Source organism: Chiloscyllium plagiosum, chromosome 2 (genome assembly GCF_004010195.1).
Source record: "Chiloscyllium plagiosum isolate BGI_BamShark_2017 chromosome 2, ASM401019v2, whole genome shotgun sequence".
Taxonomy (NCBI): Eukaryota; Metazoa; Chordata; class Chondrichthyes; order Orectolobiformes; family Hemiscylliidae; genus Chiloscyllium; species Chiloscyllium plagiosum.
The window spans coordinates 79,327,116-79,340,700 of record NC_057711.1 but is presented as its reverse complement, the minus strand read 5'-3'; the positions used below and the strand labels follow the sequence as shown (position 1 = coordinate 79,340,700).

Genomic DNA, 13,585 nt, shown 5'->3' with positions numbered 1-13,585 from the left:
ATACACTGTGTTGCTGTGCTCTTCCAGCACCACTGATCCAGAATATGGTTTCCAGCATCTGCAGTCATTGGTTTTACTTCATATCATAATGCAGCTGAGTTAATTAGTAAAAAAAGGACTCTATTCCATAAATGTGAAACTCACCTGTGATCATCAGTTTTGCATCCTCAAAATCTGTGCCACATGCCTGGGAGCTGCCATAATCCCAAATCTTTGACAACTCTCATGTTCCTCTTGATTCTGAGGGGTCGGATGCCTTGCAAGGAGGTTACTGAGGAACAGGAGCTGCCCACTGTGACCGTAACTGATGACTACATTATGCAACCTCTAACTGAGGCCCAATGTGATTATAGTGCAGCTCATTTTTCAACCAGGTCCATGGTGGAGCAAATGACAGGCCGCCCACAGATGAGGTTCCACTGTCTGGGGAGACCTTGTAGTACACTTAGACAGAGTGTGCTGCATAACCCCGGAATGTTGTGCTTTGTACAATTGGAACAACTAAAAATGGATGTGATGGAAGCTGACTAGTTGGAAGAGTGAGAATGGTCTTCTGAGGAGGAAAATAAGGACATTGAGCAGGTAAAATACCACGTTCTGCATTGATAGAGTGCTGTAGTGTCAGGCACTACCATAAACAGGATTTAGTAGATACCCAGCTCCAGTAGATGAGAGTTGAGTACAATGATCACTCATTGTTGCTTGAAGATAAGCAGTCTGTTTCTGTTCTGAGAGGTATATGCAGCTTCTGATTGTTTGTTTATTTGTTTTGTTAGCTGTTGTGTTGGTGAAAAAAAATGACGACCTTGAAGTATTCGCATGCTTTCCTGCATGTGATGGCTCCATGACAAGCACTGATAAGCTGATGGGCTACAGTGGGCTTTGGGGAAAGAGTTGCAGTGATTTCGAGATGCAATGTATCTGAGGAGAGTTAAACTTAAACAGCAATTGGTGTAGGAATGTGCGAGGGAGTGTCAACCATGTATGCCTTAAGAAATGTTGGTTAGGTTTACTATCCTGCAATGTGCACAATGAAGGGCAATTCCAGACTGCCAATTTTTGATTAGGTACACAGCTAGGGTTCAAAGATGATGCTCGTGCCAGGGACCCTGGGATATCCTGGATATACCTAAGGTGAGTGGAAGATCTGGGCTAGCATTGTACAAACAGTGTGCCATTGAGATGTGATACATAGTTAATGAGGCAATTTGGGGATGATAATGTGAGAAAACTTGCCAGACCATCCTGAGAAAAATCTTTTATGAAATGCTCTGAAATTGACACTTGGCTGAATTCTGGTATAGTTCAGTCCTTCCAATAAATGGGGGGGCAGGAAGATCACCAGCATATTTTTAAATCTCCCAAAAATACTTGATCGTTGAGCAAATGAGGATTTCAGTACTATAATCCCTCTAAGAATACTGTGTCACATTGAAAGTAGATGCATCCCAGAAAGGCCTCAGCTTATGTTGCAGTTGGTCCTATGGTCTTTATGAAGGCTCAGGGAAACTATTCCAACAATAAAAGGGAATCTCTTGTTCTAGTTTTTGGAGCTTAACAGTTTCACACATATCTATTCAGCAAACATTTCCTTATTCATACTGACCATAAACAATTGGAAATGATCTGTTGAAAGCTACTCACAAGGGCTCTTCTGCAACTCCAAATTACAATACAAGCCAGGTTCCAAAATGACTGGTTTTGATGTTCTCCGCTGACTTTCAAATCTCACCAAGAAAAAAGACATTCCTTTGGACCTACAAATTAATGGTATTGAATCAGAGTTGAAAATAGTCAACATTGATCTCATGCATTTTTCTCACAGCCAAGCAGAGCAGATTCAACAAGCCTCATCATGATGATGACCCAACTGTAAGATACAAAAACATCCTCCTCAGTGGGTACCTAAGTATATTCAATATATCCCCAAGGTAACTCATTCTTTCTGGCCATTTAGAAACAAACTAGGACTCACCAGGAGTATAATTTTAAAAGGCAGTCAAGTGACAATTCCACACACTGTGGCGTAAAACATTTTGAACTGTATACATATAGATTACATAGGCACAGAAAAAAGATTGGCTTGAGTCCATCTGTTGCTCCAGCATCAATAAAGACATTGAACAATTATTCAAGTTGTGTGACACAGATATACCGCATCAGCCTCAGCAATTGAGAGAACCTCTCATTCCACATGAAATTTCTTCTGAGCCATGGAGCAAGACTGTCACTGATATTTTCCAAATCCAAGAATTGATTATGTATTGGTCACTGACTACTTAATTAAATTCTCTTCTTCACAACAAATCAAAGATAGCAACAATGCAATGGTTGTTGAAACTTGACCACCACGTTCAGTAAGTTCAGTGTTCTCCAACAAATTGTATCTGATAGAAGTCTGCAGTGCACCAGGGGCCCATTCCAGACATGTGCAGGAAATGAGGAGTCCACAATTTGTTACCTTGTCATATCAAGTACCCTATTCTAGCAGTCGCAGAATGCACTGTCTCTTTTGTAAAATTCATGAGAGTCATCTATAAAATAACTTCCAAGATTTTTGGACAATAATGATAATTCTACATGCTACTCCTCAAAACAATGATCTACCCTCACCAGTCATGTTAGGGAGACAGATTCACACAGTTTTCTTTCACACTCTCTTACTCGCCAAACACATGTACATTATTGGAGAGATGGGAAAACTGGTAGAAGACCATAACGAACAAGCAGGTAATTTATTTTCCTAGGACAATATATAAACTTGAACTAGGATATTATATAAAACTTTGAGATTGTCATGTGACAAAATGCATTCTTGGAAGAGAAGACAGTTTTGTGTCCTGCCGCGGTCAGATGGCATTATAATGATCAATCATCAAATTCTGTAATTAAATGGTCAACATATCTGAAATGTTCAATCACCCATCACACAAGATGATCAATCCAATACTGAAAGTATAATGTTATGCCAGACAGCAAACACATATCTACAACAAATGGTACACATCCATCTGTGGTGACAGATAGAACACGCAAATTGGAGCTACACAGCTAAGTCCTCATGACTGCATAAGGACTTTGTCTGGTGATATTGAGTGTTTACCACATGTTATCTTAATGTATGGAGATAATATATCATGCATATTAGTACATGTTTATTAGAAAGGGGGATCCCATTCATTAAAGGAAAATGCAATTATGTATTATTACATAGACCCCAGACAAGATAGGCAGTATACTTTAAGACAGTAATGCAGATTCACAGCAGAGCTCTAATGCAGAGTCATTTAGTGTCAAAACATTAGCTTGCTCTCTCTCCTTGGACACTACCTGACACAATGTGTGATTTCAGTGTTTTACGTTCAGTGTTACATCTAAAAACCACATCGGTCAGTAATGCATTTCACCAAGAATGCTAACATTGATAGGCTAATCCCAATTACAGCTAGAAAATAAGGGGGTGAGTATTTTTGTTGCAATGGTGTCATGTCCACGGAAATAGCATTGTATAATATTGCTACTCACACCCTGTCCCATGGTCCTGCCATCAAATAGTTGATTGGCAGGAGAGCTGTCAAATTGATGGCCTAGAGTAGAACATCCTACGGCATCAGGGGACATTGTGCCTTGGAAGGAGATTCTAACACGATGCTTAAAAACTGCCAGCAGTGTAATTGACATATGGAGGGCCAATATCTGGCATTTGACTTCCCATCAAAATGTCCAAAGATGTGCAGGTTAGGCGAATTGTTCATACTAAATTGCCCATAGTGTTCAGGAATGTGTTAGGTGCATTAGTCAGGGGAAATGTAGAGTATTAGGATCAGAGAATGGGTCTGGGTGGAAGATCAGTGTGGACTTGTTGGGCCAAAGGGCCTGTTTTCAAACTGTAGGGATTCTATGATTCTATAAATACTCCCTTCCTGCCTTTGCCAACGGACCAGAACCTCCCAGACCCAACACTCACCCTCCTTGCCTACCACCAGACCCAATATCTCATACCCACCTTTGGCTGCCCTAGGCAGGTTGGGTCAGGTCAGGTCCAGTGGCAGAAGAAGGGGTTATGGAGTAGGGAGGAAGGGTTGTTATGTCAGGGACTGGGGATGTAAGACATCTGTGGTATATGTGTTGGGCATGAATAAGGCAAGCATGGGGTTGGGGTCTATTGAATGGTTATTCAGGAATTAGCTATGTATTTGATAGTCTAACTTTTCTAGTGTAACTACTTTAATTACCTTCATCAGAACCTTCCACAGTCTCTGATTTAAATGTTCCAGGTGGATAGAAATTGTCCAATGGAATCTTAAATTTCTGAAGTCTGCTCAAATAGGGATTCTGCCGAGATTCCATGTGTAACTCCTTACTTATGCTGAAATAATGGCTGTATGGCCATCAGAACATTCAGGCAATAATCCCTTTACACAAAAACCTGATTTGCACACACAAATTTACAGTTTAAGAACATAGGAAATGGAGCAGAGGCAAAGTCTTTGGTCCCTTGCTTTGTTATGCAATTCAGTCAGACCGTGGATGAGATTTAAATCAACTCTATCCCCTTATCATTGAAGGAACCCATTTGCATCACATAGATAATTACTCAGTGGGCTGTCTCTTCAGGAGAATTGACAGTCTATTTGATGTCACTTGATGTGGCACTCTTGCCTCTCACCATCCCAAGACTTGAATATACTCAACAATTAAAAATATGCCATATTTGGGGATGAACATTTCAAGGACTCACATTCCACTGAGTGAAGATATTTATCTTCACCACAGTCCAAAAGATTAGCCTTTTATTTCAATATTAGGACCACTTAATCAGAGATTCTGCAGCCAGGGGAAACAACATCTCATTATCGGCTAAGAATTTCAGTAAGATCACCTGTTGTTGTTCTAAATTCCAGAGAACATGAGCCAATTTCATTCATACTGTCCTTGAGGAATGGTCCTGTCATCCCCAGAATCGATCTCCTGAACCTTTATTGCACCCTGAATAAGGCAACTATATCATTTCGAGGAGGGCGGGGGAGTCCAAAACAGTACACAATATTCCAGGTATGATCTCACTAAAGCCCTATATAATTGCTACAAGACCTTCTTATTTTAACACTGCGCATCTCTTTACAATAAATTTGGACATACAATTTTACTTTTTCTCAATTTATTCTTTTTTGGGTTGTGGGCACGATGGGCTGTACATTTATTACAAATTCTTAACTCCAGTTGGCAGGTTGTTAATGAACAGTCTTCTTGAACTGCTGCAGTTCATAGGGTGTTAGTTCTGTTAGGAAGGGAGTACCAGAATCTTGACCCAGTGCATTGAACGAAAGATAATATCATTCCAAGTCAGGATGATAAATAACTTGGAGAGGAAATTGCAAATAGTGCATTCATCCCATTCATCTGCTGCCTTGTTCTTCATGATGGAGGTTGCAGATTCGAAATGCATTGTCGATGGAATCTTGATGTGTTTCTGAAGCATGTCTTGTAGACCATACAAACTACAACCATGAAACATCAGTATTGGAGGGACTGAAGGTTTAAGGTGGTAGATGGGGCACCAATCAAGCTCATTGCCTTGTGGTAGATAGTGTTGAGAGTTGTTGGTGTTGTAAGATGAATCCTCTGCAGAGCTAACCATGGTGTAAAATCCACCTGGTAGATGATCTACATCTTCCTCATTCCTGGTAGTAATCTATAGGGGTTTGTTTTGCCAAATACAGGAGAGAAAAATTACCTGGTAGTCTAATGAGAAGTGAGGGCTTGTCTTAAACAAGGCAGAGTTTATTGCAAGATAGTTACTAGGTATACCTTACATTGTAATTAAGACAATGATGGAGAACCCCTGACTAATTCTAAGGGGCATTATCGTACTAGGCAGTACTCAATGCATTGGGGTGGCACAGTGGCTCAGTGGTTAACACTGCTGCCTCATAGCGCCAGGGACCGGGCTTCGATTCCAGCCTCAAGCAGCTGTCTGTGTGGAGTTTGCACATTCTCCATGTGTCTGTGTGGGTTTCCTCCGGGTGCTCCGGTTTCCTCCCATGGGCCAAAGATGTGCAGGTCAGGAGAATTGGCCAAAGCTAAATTACCATACTGTTAGTCAGAGAGAAATGGGTCTGGGTGGCTTATTCTTTGGAGCATTAGATTAGATTACTTACAGTGTGGAAACAGGCCCTTCGGCCCAACAAGTCTACACTGCCCCGCCGAAGCGCAACCCACCCATACCCCTACATTTACCCCTTACCTAACACTATGGGCAATTTAGCATGACCAATTCACCTGACCTGCACATCTTTGGACTGTGGGAGGAAACCGGAGCACCCGAAGGAAACCCACGCAGACACGGGGAGAACGTGCAAACTCCACACAGTCGCCTGAGGCGGGAATTGAACCCGGGTCTCTGGTGCTGTGAGGCAGCAGTGCTAACCACTGTGCCACTGTGCAGCCCACAAGAGGAGAGGTCACAAAGTGGAACAGTTCATAGCAACCTGAGCAGGAATTGAACCTCCACTGTGGGCATCAATATGCATTATAAACCAACCATCAATCTAACTGACCTAGCCAACTACATTAAATGCGAAATCACAGAGGCAACGTCCTGACAGGACTTCACAGACATTCCCCACGAGCCAGGTAGGACTCGAACCTACATTCTTCTGATCCAAAGTCAGATGCGTTATCTATTACGCCACTGGCCCAAGAAACATGAATGTGTGGACTTGTTGGGCCGAAGGGCCTGTTTCCACACTGTAGGGAATCTAATCTAATCATTTCTCACCATTAACCTTACATTCCCTTATACACTCTCATCCAGGTATGTACACAGCATTCCATCACACTCTTAACTTCTCCCTTGTTGACATTCTACTCACTGGAGCTTAGAATAATGAGAGGTGATCTAATTAAAATATATAAGCTACTTTAGGGGCTTGACAGGTTAAATGTTGAGAGGATATTTCCCCTCATGGTAGAATCTAAGTCGAGAGGGCATAGCCTCAGAATAACAGGACACCAATTTAAGACTGAAATGAGCAGGAATTCCTTCTCTCAAAGGATTGTGAGTATTTGGAACTCCTTGCCACAGAAAGTTGTGGGAACAAAGTTCCTGTGTATATTTAAGGCCGAGATAGATAGCTTCTGGATCATTAAGGGATTTAAGGGTCATGGGGGAAAAGCAGGAAAGTGGATGTGAGGAATGTTGGATTAGTTTGATCCTACTGAATAATGGAGTAATCTCAAGGGGACAAATGGCTTATTCCTGTTCTTATTTCTTAACATCTATTATCTTATACTTGGGAAATTTTTCATTTTACCAGTTATCTGTCAGTGTACAAGAGCAACTTGCCTAGGGGTGTGACTAATTCTGAAGCACAAATCTTCAGTACCATTGCCAATATCTTGTCAGGGTCCATAGCCTTTACAATATCCAATATCCTTTAGTGGTTTTTAATACCAGTTGGAATTAATTGAGTTGGGTGAAGATTGGCGTCTGTAATGCAGACCAAGCTGAGATCAATCATCTATTTAGCACTTCTGGTTAAAATTGTATGCAAATTCTTTAGCCTTGTTTTTTACACTGAAGTGTTCAGCTTCCCAAAGTTTAGAATGAGGATATTTGTAGGAGCTTACATGTACAATGAGTTGTTTTGTCATCCAACAACATTCATGACGATATGTTGCGGGACAACAGAGCTGAAATTTAATCCATCTATGTGGGAACAATTCTCTATATGGAATGCCATTTCTGGTGTTGGGTATACAATGAGATTGGCACCTTATCTTTAGGTACACCTGGTACTGCTCTAGGCATTTGCTACACTCTTCATTGAGTCAGATTTTACCTTCTGGCTTGATAATACCAGAAGGATGGGGCATATTCCAGTCCACGAGATTACAGGTTTTGATCGAATACAATTCTGCTGTTGTTGATGATCATCAGAGCCTCATGAATGGTCAGATTGATTTTCTAGATCTGTTTGACATCTGTACCATTTAACATAGAGGTAGTCCCACACAGTACAATGGAAATCCTCTTTATAAAAATAGCACTTCATCTTCAGAACAGCTCCAACCATACTATCATGAACAGAGGCATATGCAACAGGTAGATCAGTGAGCAGAAATTCAAATATATTTTCCCCTCTTGTTGTTCCCCTCACCACATTCTATGTGCTCAATCTAGTAGCTATGTCCTTTCAAGCGCAAATAGCTAGGACAATAGAACTGCTATCAAAACACTCTTGGCAATGGACATTGAATTTTCCCAATCAGTGTGCATTTAGCATCCTTGCCACTCTCATAGCTTTCTTCAAGCAGTGTGCAACATGGTGGAGTACTGATTCATCAGCTTCCCGAGCAGTGAGGTAGTAAGTAGTAGGTAGCAGGAGGTTTCCTTGCCTAGGTTTGACCCAATGCTAGAGACTTCACAGGATCCAAAGTCAATGTTGATGACTTCCATAAAAATAAGAGCAGGAATAAGCAATTCAGCCCTTCGAGCCTGCTCCACCATTTGATACAATCATGGCTGATCTCATCTTGAACTCAACTCCACTTTCCTGCCCAGTCTTCATACCCTTCCAGGCAACTCCCTGTGACTCTCTATCACTATGTCACCATCTCATGTGAATTTGGCCTGCTGAAGGGATAGGACATATCCAGGGATTTTGCTGGTGATGTCTGGGACATGGTAAGAAATGTTTCTGTGAAAATGACTATGCCAGGCTGTTGCTCGACTGATCTGTAGGACAGCATTTCCAATTGTAGCACTGGCCCCTAGATGTCAGTGAGGAGGACTGTGCTGCATTAACAGGACTGCATGTACTGTTGGTTTTATTTTCTGGTTGATGCTGTGTGGGCCATCAGGTTTCACTCCTTTTTAACTTTTCTGTTACAGTTTGACACAACTGAGGTTGTTTGCTGTACCCATAGGTTAATCTTTTGTGGTTTATGTTCAAAGATACCCAAGTCTTTGGGTTACAACGTTTACCACTCCCCAAAATGTTGTGAATTTTTCTGTTCTTCTTTTCTTCCTAACAAGGCGAATAATTTCATTGTAATTTCAAATTATATTCCATCTGCTATCTCGTTGTCCGTTTATCGAATCTGTTCGCAGCTAAGATTGTATGTCCTGCTGCAAGCTTATTTTCCCGGCAAGCTTTATAACATCTGAAAACTTGGAAATATTATACTTGGCTCGCTCAACTGTGTCATTTTACTCGACTTTTGGTTCACCCTTTCATGGGTCTTATCTGCAATGAAAACAGACAAGAAAACATCTGTCTAACAGCACTGCAATCTCCTTTGACCCGACCCATTATTATTTCTCTCATCTTTATGTCTAAGTATTTTTGTTAATTCTTTCCTTTTTACATACTGGTAGACATGCTTAGAATCTGAGCCAGTTTTAGCTAGTTTTGTCTTGTTCTATTTTATCTCTGTAATACTTCCTTGGGCATATTTTGCGGATTTTTAAAATCCTCACAATCCTTCAGCTTACTATCCTTTTTGACAATATGTAAGCCTTTCCTTTTAATCTAATGCTATTCTTAACTTCTCCAGTTAGTGACAATTTTTCCAGTGAAGTTTTATTCCTCAAGGAAATGTATATTGATTGAGAACTATGAATTATTTCTTTCAATATTTGTCCTTGCTAATCCACCGTCAGATCTTTTAATCTAATTTCCCAAATCTACCTTAGCCAACCTGCTTTTCATATCTCTGTAATTGGCTTTATTTAAATATAAGGCCCTAATTTAGTGGAAATCTGGTACTGTCTCACTACAGGCTGTGGATGTTGGGTCAATTGAGATTTTCTGAGACCTGAATCAACAGATTTTTTATTAAGTAAATGCATTGAGAGACACAAATCAAAGGCAGGTAGATGGTGTTGAGGTAACAATCAGCCAAAAACTAATAGAACAGGTTTGAATGTCTCATGGGTTCCTCTTGTTCATATCTTTTTAGGTCTGAGGTTCTTGTGCACTATTTTTAAAATTGCAACGGTGTTAGAGCGATATTAAATATAACAATGTGAATAAGCACAATTTGCATGAAGAGTCTTATACACAGGAACACACTTACATAAATTACCTCACTTGACATGATCATGGTGAAATATCCTTTCATTGCCAATCCTGGGATTTGAAGCACTAAATAACATATTTTGCATTCCAAGATAATGTATTGTTGCAGTGGCCTTTGAAACTTCCAAAACAGCAAAAACATGTCCTAAGAAATACATTTGCAGGGAAATGCAGACCTTCCATCAACTCATACTTCGCATTTAGCATTCCCAGGTAAGCATCTTTTTATGTCCATGCAAAAGCAAAAATACTGCAAATGCTGGAAATTTCAAATATGGACAGAAAGTGCCAGAGAAACTCAGCAGGTCAGAAAGCATCTGTGGAGAGAGCAACAGTGTTAATGTTTTGAGTTCAGTGTGACACATCTTCAGGCGATTTTCATGTCCATGTTGATTACTTTTCTGCTAGATAATGTACGTAAATGGTGCAAGTTCTTACTGGGCACTACTCCTGGCTACTCAGATTGATGCTGAGTTTGATCGGCCATCCATTCAGCTGTCCTCTCATTCACCTACTTTGGGCACTTACCTCAGGGCTGCTGTAGGCGAGCTAAATGGGCTGCAATTTGTTTCCTGAAATGTGTTGATGCAGCAGCTCTGGCAGCTCGCTCATTTTCTTAAAGTATGTCCTGAAGCCCAATTACTGACCAGCCTCAGGCCTACCAGTTAGAGTACATGGTGTCAGTACTCAGTTTGAAAATTCACCCAAATTTTATGATTTTTGTCCCTATAACATTAATCCATATGCTTGTTTATTTTTAAACTCAAATTTCTAATATAGAATACATTGAAGAAGATCTTAACTTGCTACAACTGGGTGTCAGAAAAATGACAGGTTGAGTAATGAACTAACTTCAAACAAACAAAACATCAGGTCACTGATTCTTCATCACTCATTCTGCACATTTATACAAAGTCAAGATCTATACCACTCATAGCTGTAAATTTTGACATGAACTTTCATACCTTCTATTGTGCTACACACTAGCGTAGAGCAAGGTCATAAGTATTACAGTCAAACAGTAAGGAGTCAAATTCAGATTTCTCACAATTCCATTTGTCATGCATTTCCGCCAGCAGTTTAGGAAATGCAATAGAATGCTGGACTTGATGAGCCAAAATTCCAAACTGGCAACTGCAAATTAGTCAAAATTATTCAAGTCTGTTATATGACTGTGCCAGTCAAGCAGAATGTAGTTAGACCACTTTCATTCTTCTAACCACTTGTCAATATAGACCTAACCGATTCTTGCTTCAGTCCAGCCATCCCAGGAACCTATGTTGCACTTCCTTCAAAGCCAGAACATCGTTCCTCAAATAAGGCCCTGTAGAATTGCAGCAAGACATCGCTCCTCCTGCACTTGAATCCTCTTGCTATGAAGGCCAATATACCATTCGCCTTCTTCGCCACCAGCTATCTCTGCATTTTGCTTTCAGTTCCTGATGTGTAAGGACACCCAGGATTTGTTGCATCTTCTCCTTTCTCAATCCATTGCCATTCAGATGATAATCTTGTTTTTCTACCAAAGTGGATAATGTCATATTTTTCCACTTCATCTGTCCTGCATTTGCCCACTCACTTAACTCATGCAAATCGCACTGAAACATCTCTGCATTCTCCTCACAGCTCAACCTACTACCCAGCTTTGTGTCATCTGCAATCTTGGAGACATTACATTTTGTTCCCTCATCAAAATTATGAATATAAATTGTGCATAACTTAGGTCAAAGCACTGATCCTTGCAGTATGCCACTAGTGAGTTGAGACTGACAAACTTTGACATTAAGGCTACATTCGACCAAATGATTGAGCTGCCAAAGCTGCTGTATCAAGGAGCCCCAGCAAAGCTGGAATCAGTGGACATCATGGGCAAACTCTGCTGGTTGGAGTCATACCTGGCACACAGGAGGATGGTTGTAATTGTTAGAGGTCAGTCATTTCAGCTCCAGGACATCTCTGCAGGAGTTCTTCAGGGTTGTGTTCGAGGCTCAACCACCTTTGGCTGCTTCCTCAATAACCTTCCCTCCATCATAAGGTCCAAAGAGGAGATGTTCACCAATGATTGTAAAATTGTTCAACACCATTCACGAGTCCAGACACAGAAGCAGTCCATGTTCAAATGCAATAAGACCTGGACAAAATCCAGGCTTGGTTTGACATAACATTTGAGTCATACAAATATCAGGCAATGACCACCTCCAATAAGAGACAATCTAACCACTAGATAGTGTTATCATCATGGAATCCACCATTATCAACATCCTTGGGGTTACCAGTGACCAGAAACTCAATTGAATTCACTGAATAAGCAGTGGCTACAAGAGCAGCCTGAAGGCTTGGAATTTGGAGGCAAATAACTCACCTCCTGGCTCCCCAAAACCTATCTGAAAAGCAGCTCACCAACACTTTCTCAAAGGTAACTGGGGTGAGCAATAGATGCTGGCCAGCCAGTGGTGCCCATATGCCCAGAGTAGAGTCATAGAGTCATAGAGATGTACAGCATTGAAACAGACCCTTCAGTCCAATCCATCCATGCCAACCAGATATCCCAACTCAATCTAGTTCCACCTGCCAGCAGCTGGCCCATATCCCTCCAAGCCCATCCTATTCATAAACCCACCTAAATGCCTCTTAAATGCTGCATTTGTACCTGCCTCCACCACTTCCTCTGGCAGCTCATTCCACACACGTACCACCCTCTATGTGAAAAAGTTGCCCCTTAGGTCTCTTTTATATCTTTCCCCTCTCACTCTAAACCTATGCCCTCTAGTTCTGGATTTCCCAATCCCAAGGAAAAGACTTTGTCTATTTACCCTATCCATGCCCCTCATAATTTTGTAAACCTCTATAAGGTCACCCCTCAACCTCCGACGCTCCAGGGTAAACAGCCTCAGCCTGTTTAACCTCTCCCTATAGCTCAGATCCTCCAACCCTGGCTTCATCCTTGTAACTCTTTTCTGAACCCTTACAAGTTTCACAACATCTTTCCGATAGGAAGGAGACCAGAATTCCAACAGTGGCCTAACCAGTGTCCTGTACAGCCGCAAGATGACCTCCCAACTCCTGTACTCAATACTCTGACCAATAAAGGAAAGCATACCAAATGCCTTCTTCACTATCCTATCTACCTGCGACTCCACTTTCATGGAGCTATGAACTTGCACTCCAAGATCTCCTTGTTCAGCAACACTCCCTAGGACCTTACCATTAAATGTATAAGTCCTGCTAAGATTTGCTTTCCCAAAATGCAGCACCTCGCATTTGTCTAAATTAAACTCCATCTGCCACTTCTCAACCAATTGGCCCATCTGATCAAGATTCTGTTGTAATCTGAGGTAACCCTCTTCGTTGTCCACTACACCTCCAATTTTGGTGTCATCTGCAAACTTACTAACTGTACCTTTTATGCTCACATCCAAATCATTTATGTAAATGACAAAAAATAGTTGACCCAGCACCGATCCTTGTGGCACTCTACTGGTCACAGGCCTCCAGTTTGA

General features: G+C 41.2%; 1 non-coding gene across 1 annotated transcript; it reads right to left on the bottom strand.

The window, feature by feature from the left end:
• Window positions 1-6,628: 6,628 nt before the first annotated feature.
• Window positions 6,629-6,701, bottom strand: trnaq-uug. The gene has a single exon. It is a non-coding gene; the product is annotated as a tRNA-Gln (tRNA).
• Window positions 6,702-13,585: the final 6,884 nt, after the last annotated feature.